Source organism: Meles meles, chromosome 8 (genome assembly GCF_922984935.1).
Source record: "Meles meles chromosome 8, mMelMel3.1 paternal haplotype, whole genome shotgun sequence".
NCBI classification, from domain to species: domain Eukaryota; kingdom Metazoa; phylum Chordata; class Mammalia; order Carnivora; family Mustelidae; genus Meles; species Meles meles.
The window spans coordinates 81,572,382-81,593,390 of NC_060073.1; positions in this window are offsets into that span (position 1 = coordinate 81,572,382).

A 21,009-nucleotide genomic window follows, 5' to 3' on the forward strand; every position below is an offset into this window, starting at 1 on the left:
TTTCCACCATCTAATGGATTGCCACCAAAACTCTTCTGACAAGGTCTGAATACTCTCAGGGTCTTTATTTGGATATTTTCTGTCAGTCCTAGTGTATTCTACAGAGTTTTCCTTATATCTTATGGTATCTATTTTATTATTGCTTAATGATTCTTTATGATAAAATTATTTTTGTATTATGTATGGTTTCTCCCTCCTATATGGACCAAGATTGAAACAGTTGGGAAACAAAATTTGGGGCCAATAAAGAAAATATTTAAGCATTAGATTCTTTGAGACAAGAATTGATTTGAATGATTATTTCTACCTTCTTCTCATACTAAGCCCATGTGTTTTTCTGAGTTTCCCTTTTAAAATAATGTAACCAATAATTGCTTTGAAAAAAGCATGGTTGGCAGTTGATAATAGCTTTATTTACTGTGGCCACAGAAATCATCTGCACTAATGATAATTTGAGAGAGTTAGAGGATTGACTTATTTAATGAAGCTACAGGTAATTGCAAATTTCTTTACTAATGATAGGGAAGTGAGGCCTGTTAACATTTAAAATAGTATGTAATGGACATGTGTATTCTTTAAAAGAAGAAAATCTGGGACGGGTGGGTGGCTCAGTGTGTTAAGCCGCTGCCTTCGGCTCAGGTCATGATCCCAGGATCCTGGGATCGAGTCCCGCATGGCCTTCTTGCTCGGCAGGGAGCCTGCTTCTCTCTCCACCGCTGCCTGCCTCTCTGCCTGCCTGTGTGCTCTCTCTCTCTCCTCTCTGAATATTAATAATATAATAATAATATAATAATATATATAATATAATAATAATAAAATATTTTAAAAAAAGAAGAAAATCTTACATTTTCATCAATTCCCTTACATCTGAAATGAATGTTTTAATTTATATTTCCTAATTACTAGAGCCTTGTTTACAGATGTGATGTGAGTAAATTCACATAGGATTTATTTGTTTACTCTGGCCTCCTTCAAAACATATGAGAAGTGTGTAAGCTGAATTTAAATAATTGAGCTACTACTGTGTGCCAGATAACTAGATTTTATTTGATGCTTGTGTCAATTATCTATTGCTGTAATAATGTTGAACAAAATGGTCCCTACAAAACAGTGTTTTAAAACAATAATCAAACATTTAGGTCATAGGTCTATTGTTGTTTTGGCTGGACAGAGCAGGATGTGGTTTTGGCTAATTTTCATTTTCTATCTGGAGTTGACTAGGTGTTGGATGACCTAAGATAGATTTAGCAATGGTTACTCAACTCTGTTCCATTTGTTTTTAATTCTTCTAGAAGATACTGAGCATGCTCTTAGGACGATGGCAGAGAATAAAAGATACAAGTGCTTTTTAAGATTCTGTTTGTGTCACATGTACCAACATCCTATTGGGCAAAGCAAGTTGCATGATTTATTCATGTGCTAGGGCTGATTAGGGGACTTAAGAACAAAAATTTATTTTTTACAGTTCTGCAGTCCAAGATCAAGGTGTTGGCAGTTTTTTGTTATTGTTGTTGTTCTTGTTGTTGTTTGTTTGTTTGTTCCTGAGGTATCTCTCATTAACTTGCAGGTGACTACTCACTTTTCCACTGCCCTCATGTGGTCTTTCCTCTGTGTGCTGGTATTCCTGGTGTTTGTGTGTCCAAATTTCGTTTTATAAGGACACAAGTCAGTTGGATAAGGCCCACTCTAATGACCTCATTTAACTTAGTTACCTCTTCACAGGGCCTATCCCCAAATATAGTCATACTTTGAGGTATAGGACTTAGGGATCCAGCATATGCATTTTTAGGGGAAGACACCATGTAACCCATAATATATGAACAAGCCCAGAAATAAGAGTGGGAAGTCCTAGATACAAGGCAATACAAAGAACTGGAGGTTATATCCCTTAACTTACCACAATGCTAACAAAAGCCCCTTAGTGACATGGTTATTATAGATGAGGGAAAATGATGTCTAACTGATATAAGTCCCCACATGTTTATATTTTTTCTCATGTAGAATCATTGATTAACAGAAATAAGAGGCCCTTTAAACTTTTAATTTTCACTTATTCATACTAGTATAGTGACTAGGAGTGTGAATTCTTGGCAATAAACTGCCTGAATCTAAATCTCACTTTCTACATTTACTGGCTATCATCCCTTGGATGAGTTATTTAACTCTTGTGTATCTTACTGACCTGCAACCTAAGAATAAGAGTATTACCTACTGCATAGTATTATTAAGGGATTAATTCTCTTAATATATATAAAGCTAGAATGCTGCCTGTTATATAGTAAATGCTATCAACTGTTTGCTACCAGAAAACAACAATTATAATAACCTTTTCTTGTTTAATGTATGGGTTTTATTAAACATTTTTTTCCAGTTTTATTGAGAAATAACTGGCATACATGCCTGCATAGACTTAATGTATACAGCATGATGGCTTGAATTACATGCAATGTGAAATGATTGTGCAATATGTTCAGCTAACATCCATTATCTCATACAGATGTAATATAAATGAAAGAAGAAAATAAAAAAAAATTTTTCTCCTTGTGATGAGTCCTCTTCAGATTTATTCTTTCAATAATTCTCCTGTATATCATATAGCAGTATTAACTAGCAGTATTAACTAAATGTTCTCATGTTGGACTCATAAATATTTACAGTTGTCATATCTTCTTGATGGACTGACCCTTTATCATTGTGTAATGACCTTCTTGGTCACTTTTCACCTTTTTAGTAAAGTGTATTTTGTCTGATATAACTATAGCTACCCTTGCTTTTTTTTGGTTACTGTTTGCTCGAAATGACTTTTTCCATCCCTTCACTCTCAGGGACTCTCTACATGTACCCTTAAGGCTATAATGAGTCTCTTGTAGGATCTTGTTGCTGTTATTCTTTAAATCTATTTAGCCATTCTCTGTCTTTTGATTAGATAATTTGATCTGTTTATATTTAAAGTATTATTGATAGGTAAGGACTTAATATTTCCATTTTGCTAATTGCTTTGTAGTTGTTTTATAGATCCATTTTTCTTTGTTTCTTATCCTGATGTCTTGTGTGTGTGTGTGTGTGTGTGTGTGTGTGTGTGTGGTGCGTGTGTGTGTGTTTTGATGTCTTTGGTTATGCATAAGCATTGAATTTTTTATCATGTTCATTTGTATAATTGCTACAGGTTTTTTCTTTATAGTTGCCATGAAACTTACATAAAATATCTTAAACTTGTAACATCCTATTTTAAACTGATAACAACTTAACTTCAATAGAATTCCAAAACTTTATACTTTTACTTCTTTTCCTCCTCACAATTTTTGGTTATTGCTGTTATAATTCATATATTTTTGTATTACATAACTAATAACATTAATATAATATGGTTCTTTTTACTATGTTCATTTTTTCAAACGTTTAAAATAGAGTTGTAAATGAACTATATACCATCATTACCAAATTACAGAATTCAATTTGACTATATATTTAACATTATTAGTGAGTTTTACTCTACCTTTTTATGTCACTATGACATTATTTAGGATTCTTTCACTTCCACTCAAAGTACTCCTTTTAGCATGTCCTGTAAGGCAGATTCAGTGGTCATGGAGTTTGTTTGGGAAAATCTTCCCTCCTTTATTTTTAAAGGAGACCTTCACTGGGAAAAATATTCTTGGATGACCATTCTTTTCTTTCAGTATAATGAAAATAATATACCATTCTCTCCTGACCTCACTTCTCCTGAGCAATATTTGTTGAGAAATCTACCAATAGTCTTAAGGGGATTCCCTTGTATGTAACTTCTCTCTTTTCCCTTGCTCTTCTTACAGTTACTTGTCTTTGACTTTGGATTGATTATAATTTGTCTCAGTGTAGCCCTAATCAGATTCAAACTATTTGGAATCCTTTGGGACTTAAGGAGCTGAATGCCCGTTTCTTTCCCTAGGAGAGAACTCTGGAAGTTTTCAGCCATTATTGCTTTAAATATACTTTCTGCCCCTTCCTTCTTCTCTTTCTTCTGGAGTGACTTCAATGTGAATATTATTTCTTTTCATTGTGTCCTATAAGTTTCATAGACTTTCTTTACTTTTTTATTCTTTTTTTTTTTGCTTCTCTGACTGTATAATTTTTAATGTCCTATCCCCTTTAATTTTTAATACCCTCCATTGATTCTTACTTCCACATCATCAAGTCTACTTTTGAAACTCTGTATTGAATTCTTAGTTCAATTATTTTATTTTTCACCTATAGGATTTCTGTTTGGCATTTTTTGATGGTCTCCATGGCTTTCTTGAATTTCTCACTTTGTTCATGCATTGTTTTTCTAATTTAATTTAGTTGTCTGTGTGTTCTTGTAGTTCATTAAACTTTAAGGGGATTATTCTGAATTCTTTGACAGTTCATAGATCTCCATTTCTTTAAGATCAGCTCCTAGCTTTTATTAGTTTACTTTAGTGGTGTCATATTTACCTAGCTTTTAATGATACCTAATTCCTTACATTAGTATCCATGCATTTGAATAATTAGGTTCCTCTTCCAGACTTTACATTGCTTTGGCAGAGATGACTCTTCACCAGTCAGGCCAGTTTGGGTTTCTGGGTGTATCTTCTGATAATGTTCTTGGGCAGGTGTGGCCTGCTATTATGGTCTATTTTTGGGGTGAGGCAACTGTTTGAGGTCTGAGGATGGGAATGGGAAGGGTGTTTCACTAGGTGAGAACAGTTGGATAGAACTTCTGGCTTGGTTCTCCACCCAAGTGAGGTATAGGATGGGCTCCGTGGTTGTCTGAATTTTCTAGTCAGGCCAGGCCGGAAGGAGCAGGATGGAACCAAAGCCTATACAGCTCATTATTTGGGGACCCAAATCAGTCAAGAGTGTGCACTGAATTCCCTGGTCTTGTGAGACTGCCGATTTTGTTATGCAGATGGGGAAAACCAAAGGCTGTATTCTCTGTTTAAGTGCCTCTGTAAGCAGAACTATAACAATGTACTCTGGTTAGGTTCCCTGGTTGGGCAGGTGGGAGGTGGTATTTAGTAATGAGCTGGGCTGCACATTAACCCCAAGAAACCAAGAGAAGCAAGGAAAGTCCCTCCCAACCCACACAAAGTGAAAAGGGGACACAGGAAGCCAAGAGAGGTGAGGACATTTTCTGCCAAACCAGGTGAAACCAAGGAAAGGCGCCAAAAAAAAGGTGACCAGACCAAAGACCAAGAGGCAAGACTGAGCAAGGCCAGGAAGGCCTCCCAATAGCCAGACAAGGCCACACAGGCCCTTCACAGTGCCACTGGCTCCAGTGGGAAATCAAAGTCAAAGGCAGAAGAAGCAGCCAAGATGGCTAGGACCACAGAAAAAAACAAAACAAAACTGGATGTCAGAGTTCAAAAGCCATGGTTCCAAGAGCAAGAATGGTGTTGCTTCTCCAGACAAAAGGAAGGAAAACGAGGTCCCTAAAGAGGTAGTGGCCTGAGCCAAGACTGCTTCTCTTCCTGGGGTGGTGGTTCTAAGATGGTGCCTGAACCCCTGGCCAGGTAGACAGAAATCTCCATGCCCCTGAGAAACTTGTCATTTCTACCAAGGCCTCTTATCCACGTTGACTAGTAAGAAGACAGAAACTGAAAGCTAGAGTTGGGGTGGAGAAGACTGAGATTTTGCTTGATTTTTGTTCTCTAACAAACCGTCACTCTATTTCATTGTAACCTATTTATCAATAAAGCACCCTCCCCCCAAAAGGATAAGCATCTCTAAGGCTGGTAAAGCTCTTCATTTATTTTCTTAACTCAGGCTAACTTGTGCTCCAAGTTCTCTAGCTGAACAAGTCCACTGGCTTTGCTCTGCAAACCGTCAGCTCTCCTGCTCCTTTCTTGGCTGAAGCACCACCGGGCCCTATAGCTCCCAGGTGTTCTTGCTAGCCCTTCTGGTCATATGGGTCTGGGAACCACACCCATGAGTGGGTGAGGCTATATCTCAGCCCCCTTTTCTGAGTTTGAAGGGAACGGCTACTCCAAGCAACTCCCAATTTCCCAAACAGCTCTCCTTGGGTGAGGGGCTGAGAACTATCCATGGCCTTAGCAATGAATTGATGACTCTGCCTGTGCATACCATGGAAATCCTCCACACCTGCTACTGGCTTTATTCTGGGGATGATCATGTCTACCCACCCACTTTTCAGCTTGAGCATTGAGTTACATGGCTTCCAGAAGCTCCCACCAGCTCCTATGGTAAGATATACCCAGGAGACATTTTCCACAGCTGGTGAGGCTGTGCCTTAGCTCTTTGACTATGTAAACTGGGTTCTAAGGCTTGAAAAATCACTTATTTAAGTATCTAAATTGAAGAGATATGCATCTTGCCAAGTTCCTTGTCAGAAAGTTCTTCCAAAATGGTTCTCAGGGGAGCAAAACTGCTGGTTGGGATTACTAGTTGGGTACAGCAAGCATAAATGCAGCATCCTAAGATCCTCTCCACTTCTTCATTGTAGTCAGATTTCCAGTGGTTAAGCCCCATAGATTCCCCTGCAATCCCCATGTGGTCTGAAAGTGTAGTGACTTCCACAAAGCAATCCACAATGCTGAGGCCAGGTTGTCCCCCTGGGTTCAGGGGAGACCTCTCCTCAGGGTGCAGCACTGGCCTGGGGGAGCGGCAGTGTGTTCAACTTGTAGCTGCTTCTCTTACCCTTCTAATTCAGTCTGTCTGGGTCTCTTGGTGTGAGGGCTACGTTAAGCTTACTGTCATGGTCTAGGATCCTCTCAGGGGTATCTTGTTCTTGAATAGTTGTTAGTTTTTCTTGTGAGATGCAAAATCAGGAACCCTGCCTATTTTGCCAACTTGGTCAGAAGGTATACAATATAGTTCTTCTATGAATATATATATACATATACATACATATATATATATAGAAAGAGAGAGAGAGAGAGAGATTTTATTTATTTGAGACAGAAAGAGAGAGCACAAGGAAGGGCAGAGGGAGAAGCAGATTCCCCCTCCAAGCAGCCAACCTGATGAGGGCTTGATCCCAGACCCCTGAGATCATGATCTGAGCAGAAGGCAGATGCTTAACTGACTGAGTCACCCTAGGCTTCCCTGGACTATTTTCTAAGCGGCAAACTGATTTTTCAATTTATAGTTTCTCTCCTTCCCAAACCCACTTGACATACTGAGGTTAGATTCAGATTCTGAAAAATAATTTTATCATTTTATTCCACTGTTAGCCTTCATTAGCTCTCTGCAGCCTAAAGGGCAATATTCCAACTCCTTGTATTCTAGCATACAAAATGGTACACAGAATGATTGCCTCATTTCCAACTTCTTTTAATTTTAATCATGACTTACATATTCCTAGCACCGTTATTTTGCTCACATCTATTTCCTTACATGAATTTCTCCTTCTATTTTGTCCACTTAGAAATCTTTCTTAATGTTAGGATTTGGTGCCTGTGGATATATGTTTGTTTGTTTTTTATTCATCACTTTTCCACGTTTGTTAGGGATGATAAAAACTTGCTTTTAATATAGTTTTGTTACAATTATTGGTAAAATAATAATTAGTTGTTAAGTCTTTATACTATGCTTATATAGATGTTACTCACTGTTGAATGTTACCATGGTTATGCTTCCTTTCCCTGATGATAAAAATAATTTCCTTGCTTATTCATTTACATAGTTTTCTTTGTACCCATCACTAATTCTTCTCATATCCTTCAGGAGCTTTATGGTATAATTTTCCAAAATCCATTTCTTATCTTCAATCAGTTTCAATTACTCTTCCTTCAAAACAAACCCTTAGTTTTCTGGTCTAGGTGGAATTTTCCCTATGCCCGCTGAACAGCTTTTACCTTAGACCTCTCTTTGCTGTCTTCCTTTAAATTCACTGGGCCCTGGTCACTAAGACTCTAAGTAAATTGTTTCTATATGCTTCTTTAGCATGAAGTTTGAGGGTGAATAAAATCTCCTGTAACCTCAAAGATTCTTGGTTGCTAAGTTCTGTTAAAGGAAGATTTTACTGCATAAATTTAGTATGCTTCAAAAATTGTGAACACAGTTTTCATTTAATAAAAAGACACTAGCTGAAACTGAGTTTTAGACATTTCATTTAAAAAGAAATTTAGAACTTGTAATTCTTCAGAATTTTTAGATGAAGGAGGTAACTTTTGTTTCCTATAACCCTTTGTTCTCATATTACATAATTTTCCTTGTGGTAAAGATGAGATAGATCCTGTATTTACTTTAATGACTAGTGGCTAAAAGAAGCAATCATAAAATCCAATGAACAAAGGTAAGATTATTGTGGGACAGTTTCCTCTCCAGATCACTTAAACAGATTAATAAAAAGAATATTTACTACCTACAGTTGTATCACCTTAGCCATGGATGGGCTGACTCTAACATTTTATGAGAGTATAAAATTCATTTTTCACCTTTAAGTCCCCTTAAGTTGTTCTCATTGTACAATGAAACAGCTGAGGGATGAGAGGTGTTCAGAATCAGTATTTGTGCATATGTGTATTTTATGAGGAAAGAGGAAATAAGTGAGGTTTTTCTAAATGGTTTACGTGCCCAACCATTATTTCTTACTCTTTGTCAGTTTCAATAGGCACCTCTGATAGTAATGTGGGGTTGGAGAAAAAAAAGTATGGAAAATACATGTGTTTCTAAGTCAATCAGTGTTATTTTATCTTTTGTATGCTGTTGCTAGAGATGCTTTTATCCTAAAAAGATCTTTAAAATGAAACTTTGTAGAAACAATTCTATTTTTTTCTATCTCATGGTCTGCTGCGAATCAGTAGCATTTTGTGGTATTTCCCCTTCCCTGTCTTCCTCCCTCCCTGCCTTCCTTCATACCCCACCCTGCCCTTTCTTTTCATTTAACAAATATTTGTAGAGGTTCTACTATGTACCAGGTGATATTCTATATGTTAGGGCTATAATGGAGAGCAAGAGATGTCACTGACTCTAGGATTTTTATATTCATTGAAATGCAAGGTAGAAGGTTAGAGGGGTCAGACTTCATAGAGTTCCACCAATTTTCCCTAAAACAAAAATACTAGTGGCCATTTTCTGGACACCTCAAAAGTCTATTGGTCTGAAAATATTCATCTGCCAGCTGAGATATTCTTTGAATTTTCTGTTCCCTTGACTTAGATGACATTAAATTTTCATTCTTTTGTGGACTCTAAGGGATAATGCTGGGCTTTCTGATTTTCCATTCTATATGCTTTTGGATGGATCATCACACACTCAATATAAATACATAAGAACTTATCATCTTTCCCCTAACCTAGCATTTCTCCCAGAGCTCTCTATTTTTGCCAATCATCCCCATCACTAAGACTTGAAATTCCTTGCAATTTTACTGGAATCATCCTTGATTCTCTATTTACCTTACCAGTTTATTTTTATTCATTCACCAAGTCCTGACTATTTTTCTTTCATTTGTCTGTTCTTTACCTCATCACATCACACCTATCATGTCTCTGCATCCAATTAGAACTTTTTCTGACACTAAATCCCAGCAGAAGTCCTCCTTCTTAAAGAAATTATCCAAATCTACTCATGTTTAATTTTATGATCTCATCACTTGGTTTTATTTCTTCAGTTTTGACTTCAAACACACCCAGGAATTTTGTCTCAATATTTTTCAGCTCAAATATTGACATATATTCATTTACCTTTCCAGTAACCAAACTCTGGCCACATGCCCAAGAGCAGCCAAATCTCCCAACTTTCTCACTTTCTGACACACCTAGGAATTTCTGCATGTTCCTGCTTTCTTTTCTTATCATTAGCTGTTAACTCTAGTGTTATCCTATGAAAGTATAAGTTACATGTTTTATAGGCAGATATGCTTTTTGATCCAACAGAGTATATAGATTCAAAGGACTTTCCATGATGGTAGGTCGGGGAGTAATTCTGAATGGCTCAGTCCTTGAATAAATTGCAGAGTTGCAAAAATAAGTGTGATTATTATAGTGGTAGCTGCAACTCAAATGGTCATCTTCTAGGCATACTGTAGAAGGCATTTATGGCTGTGACCTGATCTTTACAATACCTTCCCCACAGAGAAAAACAACTTACTCATGAATTTATTTACTTATCCAACATATACTATGTGTTAAGCAGGTTGGTAGAAGCTTGACTTACAAGAGGAATAAGATCTAGTCCCTTTAAAACAGTCTAGGAGAAGAAAGGAGAGACATACATATACGTAATTAAAATATATACTTCATAAGATTATTTCAGGGAGTAAATGAATAGATATATTTTAAAGGCTTAAAGTAGTGCCTGGCAAATAGAACACACTATGTAAATGTTTGCTATTAATTTTACAATGAACTTTAATTATGTTCAAGTGCTAGGGAACTATAGAGTTTCCTTTTCTTGTAGTATTTTTCATTCACAGACTCACAAGTTTCCAACTAGGACTTTACACTACTGGTTCCATGTTTATTCATTCGAAAATGCTAATTTGGCTTTTTTTTTTTTTTAATAAGCTAAGACTGTGCTAGGCACAAGGGAAAAAAAGAAAAGTAATACAATATCCTCAGCTTCAAGGTGCTTATATTTCTATTTGTCTAGCATTTGAGTAATAGAAATATTTGAATAATTGGACTTGCTACACTCCCTGATTTTTTCTGCCAGTGAGAAATAAATGTTGCCATCTGGATTTTGCTCAAAACAAAAAGAAATGCAGTAAAATTACTAGGGAATGTCTTGGGCCTGAACACATTTTTGTAAGTATTCTGTACTACCTACATTTACAGGTTTGCAGCAGGGCTTCAAGTGTAACACTAAGCTCCAAAAGAGCCAGATCATCAGAGAGGATGTATTTTCAATTATCCACAGGTTTTATTAGTAAGTGTATTTTTCTAAATCCTTAGGAAATTGGTGACCTATAAATGGCTAATTTAATTAAGTAGAATATCCTAACTTAATTCATAAGATTTAGAGGAAAAAGCATGAAATCTGAAAACAGAAGATAAAGGGTCTAGCCATGTGGCTTTGAGTACATCACTTACCCCTCATTGATGAGAGGATAATGAGAAATATTTTATTTAAGAATATACTCTTCATGAAATAGCAGGGACAGAGTAAATGTTAGTCATGGTTTAAGAGGCTATGGCTGTATATGTAGAGGTGCATTTCACCAGGATGTGTATACATGTATATATGACTACTTTTAATTTGTATTACTTCACCTGATTCCATAGAGAATTTGAGAGTACTATTTCTTTGATATGTTACAAATTATTTTGCATATTTTTCTTGATGTTGGCTATGGGAGGAGATTGTGTTTCCTTTGTCCTTTATTCATTAAGTTACAGAAAAAGCCATGTTCACATGTATTTGGTGGATATATAATAAATTCATAAGGAGCATGAATTCTTGGATACAGTGAAGTGTCCAGCATGTAGAAAAATTCCAGTGGTTTCTAAATAACTCACCTGGGCTAGACATTAATATGCTTCAGCTTCTTGGAGGTCAGTCATCTATTACAATAATGGCCATGGGATATTCCTTCATCTCTATTTTATGCAAGCTTTCTTAATACCCTTGCAAAAGTGAATTGTTATGTGACATGCTCTAGGAGAGATTTGATATCAATTTGTCAAGCATGATTTAGGAATAATGAAATCCATTTCACCAAAATGTGGTGGTAGGGATGGCAAACAATAGATGAGATGTTACGCTAGAGGTTCCTTCTAACTCCACTTATTCCTTGACTTACTAAACAAGGACATTTCCTCTGTGAATTATATTGAAGGCTAATATTTCCTTTAGCAGCTGTAGGACTCCCATCAAAATAATTTAATGATGAAAATGAAGCTGGCCTAATTGAATTCAGTATGAACTCAGAGTCATCACCTTAGGGTGGGTTTAGCCCTTATCACTTAATATTCTGCTCAACAGTTGGGCTTTGTGGCAAAGCCAGAGTATTGTCATTGTGGACTTTAAATTTAGAGTTTTTTCTCTTTCATACAGAAGATGGGAAGATGGGCATACGCCTGGAATTGAGAAAAATGTAGGCACTCACCTTGACCACTTAGGAACTTTTAAAGTCTGACACCTCATTAGAAAGTAAAAATCAACTCAGCAGGTCTCAATAAAGCTGATTTCAAAACTAAAAGTCGATTTTTGGCTTTTCCTTCAAAGGTTCATGTTCCTTATTTAAAGAACTAAACGAGACACCTCACCCTATTCTCCTTAGGAAGTAGTTTTAATGAATATCAGTAGGTTTCCTAAGTCTCTGACATGGAATTTACTATAAATTGATTTTTAGAAATTGGATTGGAAGCTCTAAGGACAGAATTCCCTAACTCATGGCTGTGAAATACTATGCTCACCTCCCCATTGTCTGATCCTGCTTCATTTAACCAATGATGTTTTAAGGACTAAGATGCACCGTTCCATTTCATTTCACTGGGTCTCTGAAAGACAATCTAATGTTAAAATTGGTCCATTATCTAGACTGGTTTAATTTGTGCCTTAAAATGACTTTGGAAATAAGTTTTGATTAAAAAGTTACACCAATGATGCATTTTCAGTATCACAAAGCAAAACCTATTTGAAGTTATTCCTGCATGCCAGATTGAGCAGAAGCCTTAATTCCCCTCAGTAACTGTGTAGGAAAAAAAAAAAAAATTGGGACCCTGGTGAATAAACAGGAAGCCATAAAAATCACAGACATCTTTGCTATCTGTCTTGTTTTTCCATCGAATGGATTGTGCAGTCAAAAATTACAACCACAATTGAATGTAAAGTATTTTAAGAATGAATACGCACATCTTCTTTTTTTCTGAAATAACTATTAACAACCAAGAACATATGCTTCAGTGAATACTTTTAGTTGAATCATAAACTGCATCTCCAACAACTGACTTTTCGAAGCCAGTTGAGACAACTACACAGAAGATGTTAAAGCAAATCAAACTCTCACAGAGCCCATCTGTGCTTCCTTGTGGGTCTCCAGCTACTGCTTTTCTCCAGTTACTGTAAGCTGTGCATTTGCTGCCTTGTAAAGGAATGCCCTGTTCTTGTCTTCCAAATGTGAGAATTAGTCCTTTATTAGTCCTTATAAATTAAGAGGAAAAATAAAAGCTTTCTTTGCTCTTTTGAAAGTGGGCTCAGGGAATGTATTCAATCATGGAGAAGTTGTTAAAGATATTCAATTTTACAAAAACAAAAACAAAACAAACAAATAATAATAAAAAAACTTATGTTTCTTTTCTTGCTGGATATTTGCTATTGGCAATGATATATCTGTCCTATATTAGGAGGCTTAGGGAGATAAGGCAATAATAGCTGCTAATGACAACAAGGTAATAATAAAATTGAAGAAAAGAGGTAGAGTTTGGTTTGGATGATGGGGGTGAATAGCAGGAAATAAGAGGTCTTTGTAGTATGCCAGTATAGTATCCAAAATTAAAGCAGAGTTAAGAGGAAGCTGCAACAAGGTATCAATTCAGTGCAGCAGAGCCAAGGTCAAGAACTTGAGCTCTATAAGGAAGCCAGATTAAAATCTATCAGGGAGTCAGGAAAATTCTTGTTCACTCTACATCCATTCACTTGTGCTGTTATGATGAAGCATCTTCTGAAGACTCAGCTCCTTTCCTCTTCAAGATGAGTGGATTTCTTGACATATTGGCAGTCTAGGGTCCTTATAAAATTTTAAAAGACTGAAGGACTATTTTCTTGACAGTTCAGGGAGGCAATTAATCTAAGTCAGCATGGGGACTAGTAAAAAAAATCAGATTTTAAGTTTAGTACAAATTAATCTATGACAATTCATATGTAGCAAATTATCCTTATAGTTAACACAATTTTGTAAAATGATTAAAAGTTGAGAATATAAGCCTGCCACCAACATTTGCATGAATAAAGGTAAAATTGAAGCTGATTCTGTGACTTATGACTCCCTTATTCTCTTCCCGTTTTTCTTTAAACCCTGGCTCTGCTTCACACTTAGATATCTGAGCTTTACCCACAACCCTACCTTCAGCCAGCAACAGCCTCTGACCTTCTCCCCATGCACAGAGAGGCACACACCGACAGTGTGGTCTGTGCTTGAGAGCACGGAGCTGCAGAAGGAAATGTGCAAGCCCTGGAAGTGGATTTGAGGGCATTCAGGCAAGTGGGTTTAGTATTCAGAGGACCTGGAGTATTGTTTAGAATGGAAGAGTAGAAGGGGGGTTTGGGCATCAGGAAAGTGAGAAGGTGGAGAAAAGGCATTGGGAAGAGTTCCAGGTGGGAATATTCACTTGGCCCCACAGATTTCGTGTATTAGTGGGGGCAAAAGACTGGAAAAAAGAAGCTTTCTCAAATGTGGGCCTTAGCAAAGGAGTGGCAATTTTGTTGTTCTATAGGTGGAACTACCTACTTACAAATTTCTCCTTGTTACCAGATTAGCAAAGGAAATCTTTCACCATATGGCCTCCTCTTCAGTGTCTTCTTCTTAATGTCTATCCATCTTATCTTAATCTCCAGTGACCTTAAAACTATTTGGTGTTCCATCAAAACATATGGCCCTTCATTCTTCGTATCATTTATCATTTCCTGTGTTGTTCTGTCTCTGGGAAAAACCTTTTTGTATCTAAAAAGCTTCTAATAATTCTTGAAAACTTGGCTCACATGTCACAAATTCTGTGAAAGCTTTTCTGGCTTCCTAAGAAAGATTTAATTGCATCCTATTTTTGGTGCCAAAGTCCTTTGTTTGTATCTTTATTATAGCACATATATTGTATTTTAATTATTTATTTCCCCCTCCCTACCCTTTTCTGTCTCCTTGAGACTTTAGTATCCAGGAAAGTACCTGGCATATGATAAGTACATAATAATATGTGTTGAGTTGATTAGTTCATTGGACTGACACTTCTCTTATCTCAGTAGAAAGTATACTTAAAATTTCCTGCCTAAATCATGTCTTTCCTCAATTTTTATGTCCTCTCCCCATTGACGTCTTGTTTCCTAATTCCTATACTTCTCCCATATCTACTCTGATATCTCTTCTCTGCCTTGTTCCTGCATTCATTTTAGGTTCCCAGTCAAATTTTTGACTTGTTGCCTAATACGATTTTACTATTTTTGTTCTCATGAGAAATGAGAGATAGGATTGAATTGATAAAGTCAGGCCAACTAATGGAAGAAAGTTTAATGGCCTACCTAATGAATATATTATAATAGGGAAGTAACATAGGAAAGAGGTATTTGAGAAAGATTGATTTGACTGATTGATCTTGACATTAGTTGATGTAGCAAAGGTATCCACAGGTATATACCTTTCAGAGTTGCTTTTGGTGATGAAGAAAAAGAGTTTCCTCCCTGAAACAAAGAATTTCAGATGTGGGGCTGATGGGGCTTTAATAGTCATCTGTTCCTACCCCTTTATTTAATAGCTGAGAAAACTAAAGCTCCAAGATGATAATAGTATATAGTGATTGAGACACAATTAAGACCTAGGCCAGTTGACTCTCAATTCCGTATCTCTAAATTTTTCAATGCTATCCAGATCCAACTATATTTGTATTATATCTGATTTAATACACTGATCTGGGTATTTTTCTTTTTTGACCAAGCTTGAAGCTACCTGCACAGTTCAGTCATTTATTTATGATTTTTGTTAATATTAATATTAATGATGAGGCCAATGACAAACATTGTAGTAAGCCTTGAGGATATAAAGACAAATAACTTTCTTGCCCTAAACAGGCTCACAGTCTGGTGGTGGAGACAGTCACACAATAAAGCGAGTAATAATGTTTAACTCAGCTTGAAAGATGGACAATGAGGCAGATTTTCAGAAGAGTATGGTCTCATATTTGGGTCTTAAAAGATACTTACACTTTTGGCACTAAAAGGAATGAATAAGGTGAGGTAGATGACAGGGCATAGGTTTAAATCTCTGCCTTGAGCATTTGACTTAGGTTATCTGAGTCTCAGTTTCATCATGTTTTATAAGAACTCTTACTGGACAGGGTTCTTATTAGGATTAAATGGGATAAACCATGTGAAATCCTCTTTCAGATACCTTTCCTTTCCAGAGAAAAGTATTCTCTGATCCAAAACATATGAATGAAATGGTGAGGTAGATGTTGCAGCCTGAGACTATTCTCATTCTGTTCTCCTTCCCAAGTTCTGGTCCACATAAGAAAGAAGAAACTAGAAAGTTAGGAAAGTTAGGAAAAATGTGAAATTATCAGTTTTACTACTGACATTTTAATACTAATATTTAAACTTTTTAAAAAAGATTTTATTTATTTATTTGAGAGAGAGAGGGAGAGATATCACAAGTAGGCAGGCAGAGAGAGAAAGAAACAGGTTTCCCACAGACCAGAGAGCCCAATGCAGGGCTTGATCCCAGGACCCTGAGATCATGACCTCAGCCAAAGACAAAGGTTTAACCCACTGAGCCACCCAGGTGCCCCAATACTAATATTTAAACATGTATTGGAAAGCTCTGTTGTAGCACAGCTGGAAAACTGCAAAATCTCTTCGGATTCAGAATCTGAAAAGTGGCATATTTAAATTTTAATGGAAATATGATGAAATTAAAACAATCAGGAAGGGCAGCAAGGGATATATATATGCATATTTTGGGATGAATTGGCCACTTGGTACTTCTGGTATAGCTTTTAGTACTGTCAGCAAATATTTTATTTTCTTTCTCTTTTGTACTCCTCTTTGAGGAAGTTTTATACATTTCTGTCATGCAAACTTAGAAGTGAGCACACAGTTGGTGTTGACAATGAAGTATGGGAGGAAGTGGCATAGAATTTTTAAAAGCCAGTGTGGGGGAAGCAGCTCTTTCTGACCTTGGGTCCTGTCTCCTTGCTTTAATAAACCACAATTTTACATCAAAGATGTCTCAAGAATTCTTTCTTGGTCATCAGCTCTGGACCACACCCCACTGAACCTCACTTATATTCCAAAACCACATCATATGGCTCCTGAACACAGACCTTTGAGTCTTTACATCTAGACTCTGAGCTTTGGTGCAAAATGGGGATCAAAGAGAAAAGAAGAAATTCTATGAACAGAAAAGTGACCACTTTCTGGAAGGTAAGACTTGCAGAGAAGTGAATCTGAGGCAATGTATGGGAAGATAAACCGTGGGGGGAGGGGTCAGCCCCTGGCAAGTGGTAGAGCAGCAGAGCAAAAAATTGAAACTTTTAGAAATTGGCTCTTGTGAAGGACATTGCTCCAGAGCTAAATGGGGGAGTGGAGCCCTCGCTGGGACAGTGTTGGCTCAGGACCCTCGGGGTCACAGAAAGATTAGGGGTGCCTGAGTTCAGCAGAGCTCCCAGGTGTTAGAGTGGGGAATCCAGCTGCAGAAAAAGGGGCTCTCAGCTCAGGGTTGCTTTAAACCATGATCCAAGGCACAGTCGGGCCACTGCTCTTTGAGCAGGGACCCACAAGTAGCAGATCTGGGGACCCCCTCTTTTCTCTTTTGGGAGGAGCAGCTTGGGAGCATGCTGCAGGAATCTTCTGGGTTTGGAGACTACAAATGAAGCCATGTGCCAGAGATAGAAATACTTGGTCACAGGCTTGGTGAGCACAGAGTGTGTCTGGAGACCAGGGAGATGAGAGTGATTGACTGTTTTTTTCTCTGAGGGTGCACTGAGGAGTGGAAAGCTGAGCTCTCAGCTCATGTGGATCTGGAGATTGGGAGGCTGCCATTTTCATTCTCATTGTCCAAAGCTGTACAGAAAGTGTTCAGGAAACCATAGCTACCAAGAGCAAAACCAAGCAGATTATTTAGACTAGGCCATGGCAAGGATGGTGCATTTCCACCTCAGACAAAGACATTTGATAATCACTGCAACAGGCCCCTCCTCAGAAGATTAACAAGAATATCCAGCCAAAAGCAAGTTGACCTATCAATGAAAAATGTGGAACCACAGAGGCAGGGGAAGGCAACACATTGAATTCATGGCTTTTTCCCCCCATGATTCCTTAGTCTTTCAAAGTTAAATTTTTTTTAATTTTATTTTTGTCTTATTCTATTTTTTTTTGTTTTTTAAATTTATTTATTTTTTCAGCGTAAAAGTATTCATTGTTTTTGCACAACACCCAGTGCTCCATGCAATACGTGCCCTCCCTAATACCCACCACCTGTTCCCCCAACCTCCCACCCCCGACCCTTCAAAACCCTCAGGTTGTTTTTCAGAGTCCATAGTCTCTTATGGTTCTCCTCCCCTTCCAACTTTTTTTTTTTATAAACATATAATGTATTTTTATCCCCAGGGGTACAGGTCTGTGAATCACCAGGTTTACACACTTCACAGCACTCACGATAGCACATACCCTCCCCAATGTCCATAACCCCCTCCCCCTCTCCCAACCCCACCTCCCCCCAGCAACCCCCAGTTTGTTTTGTGAGATTAAGAGTCATTTATGGTTTGTCTCCCTCCCAATCCCATCTTGTTTCATTTATGCTTCTCCTATCCCCCAAACCCCCCATGTTGCATCTCCATGTCCTCATATCAGGGAGATCATATGATAGTTGTCTTTCTCTGATTGACTTATTTCACTAAGCATGATACCCTCTGGCTCCATCCATGTCATCGCAAATGGCAAAATTTCATTTCTTTTGATGGCTGCATAGTATTCCATTGTGTATATATACCACCTCTTCTTTATCCATTCATCTGTTGATGGACATCTAGGTTCCTTCCATAGTTTGGCTATTGTAGACATTGCTGCTGTGAACATTCGGGTGCACGTGCCCCTTCGGATCACTGCGTTTGTATCTTTAGGGTAAATACCCAGTAGTGCAATTGCTGGGTCATAGGGTAGTTCTATTTTCAACATTTTGAGGAACCTCCATGTTGTTTTCCAGAGTGGTTGCACCAGCTTGCATTCCCACCAACAGTGGAGGAGGGTTCCCCTTTCTCCGCATCCTCGCCAGCATCTATCATTTCCTGACTTGTTAATTTTAGCCATTCTGACTGGTGTGAGGTGATATCTCATTGTGGTTTTGATTTGTATTTCCCTGATGCCGAGTGACGTGGAGCACTTTTTCATGTGTCTATTGGCCATCTGGATGTCTTCTTCGCGGAAATGTCTGTTCATGTCCTCTGCCCATTTCTTGATTGGATTGTTTGTTCTTTGGGTGTTGAGTTTGCTAAGTTCCTTATAGATTTTAGATACTAGCCCTTTATCTGATATGTCATTTGCAAATATCTTCTCCCATTCTGTCAGCTGTCTTTTGGTTTTGTTAACTGTTTCCTTTGCTGTGCAAAAGCTTTGATCTTGATGAAATCCCAATAGTTCATTTTGCCCTTGCTTCCCTTGCCTTTGCCGATGTTCCTAGGAAGATGTTGCTGCGGCTGAGGTCGAAGAGGTTGCTGCCTGCGTTCTCCTCAAGGACTTTGATGGATTCCTTTCTCACACTGGGGTCCTTCATCCATTTGGAGTCTATTTTCGTGTGTGGTGTAAGGAAGTGGTCCAATTTCATTTTCCTGCATGTGGCTGTCCAATTTTCCCAGCACCATTTATTGAAGAGGCTGTCTTTTTTCCATTGGACATTCTTTCCTGCTTTGTCGAAGATTAGTTGACCATAGAGTTGAGGGTCTATTTCTGGGCTCTCTATTCTGTTCCATTGATCTATGTGTCTGTTTTTGTGCCAGTACCATGCTGTCTTGATGATGACAGCTTTGTAATAGAGCTTGAAGTCCGGAATTCTGATGCCACCCACTTTGGCTTTCTTTTTCAATATTCCTTTGGCTATTCGAGGTCTTTTCTGGTTCCATATAAATTTGAGGATTATTTGTTCCATTTCTTTGAAAAAAATGGATGGTATTTTGATAGGGATTGCATTAAATGTGTAGATTGCTTTAGGTAGCATGGACATTTTCACAATATTTATTCTTCCAATCCAGGAGCATGGAACATTTTTCCATTTCTTTGTGTCTTCCTCAATTTCTTTCATGAGTACTTTATAATTTTCTGCATATAGATTCTTAGCCTCTTTGGTTAGGTTTATTCCTAGGTATCTTATAGTTTTGGGTGCAATTGTAAATGGGATTGACTCCTTAATTTCTCTTTCTTCTGTCTTGTTGTTGGTGTACAGAAATGCAACTGATTTCTGTGCATTGATTTTATATCCTGACACTTCACTGAATTCCTGTACAAGTTCTAGCAGTTTTGGAGTGGAGTCTTTTGGGTTTTCCACATATAGTATCATATCATCTGCGAAGAGTGATAATTTGACTTCTTCTTTGCCAATTTGGATGCCTTTAATTTCTTTTTGTTGTCTGATTGCTGAGTCTAGGATTTCTAGTACTCTGTTGAATAGCAGTGGTGATAATGGACATCCCTGCTGTGTTCCTGACCTTAGCAGAAAAGCTTTCAGTTTTTCTCCATTGAGAATGATATTTGCAGTGGGTTTTTCATAGATGCCTTTGATAATATTGAGGTATGTGCCCTCTATCCCTACACTTTAAAGAGTTTTGATCAGGAAGGGATGCTGTACTTTGTCAAATGCTTTTTCAGCATCTATTGAGAGTATCATATGGTTCTTATTCATTCTTTTATGGAAGGAAAACTTCCAAACTCATTTTATGAGGCCAGCATCACCTTGATCCCAAAACCAGACAAGGATCCCACCAAAAAAGAGAACTACAGACCAATATCCTTGATGAACACAGATGCGAAAATTCTCGCCAAAATACTAGCCAATAGGATTCAACAGTACATTAAAAGGATTATTCACCACAATCAAGTGGCATTTATTCCAGGGCTGCAGGGTTGGTTCAACATCCGCAAATCAATCAATGTGTCTTATTATATTTTTTTTTCTTTTTTTTTTCCCTTTTTATTAATTTTTTCAGTGTAACAGTATTCATTCTTTTTGCACAACACCCAGTGCTCCATGCAAAACGTGCCCTCCCCATCACCCACCACCTGTTCCCCCAACCTCCCACCCCTGACCCTTCAAAACCCTCAGGTTGTTTTTCAGAGTCCATAGTCTCTTATGGTTCGCCTCCCCTCCCCAATGTCCATAGCCCGCTCCCCCTCTCCCAATCCCACCTCCCC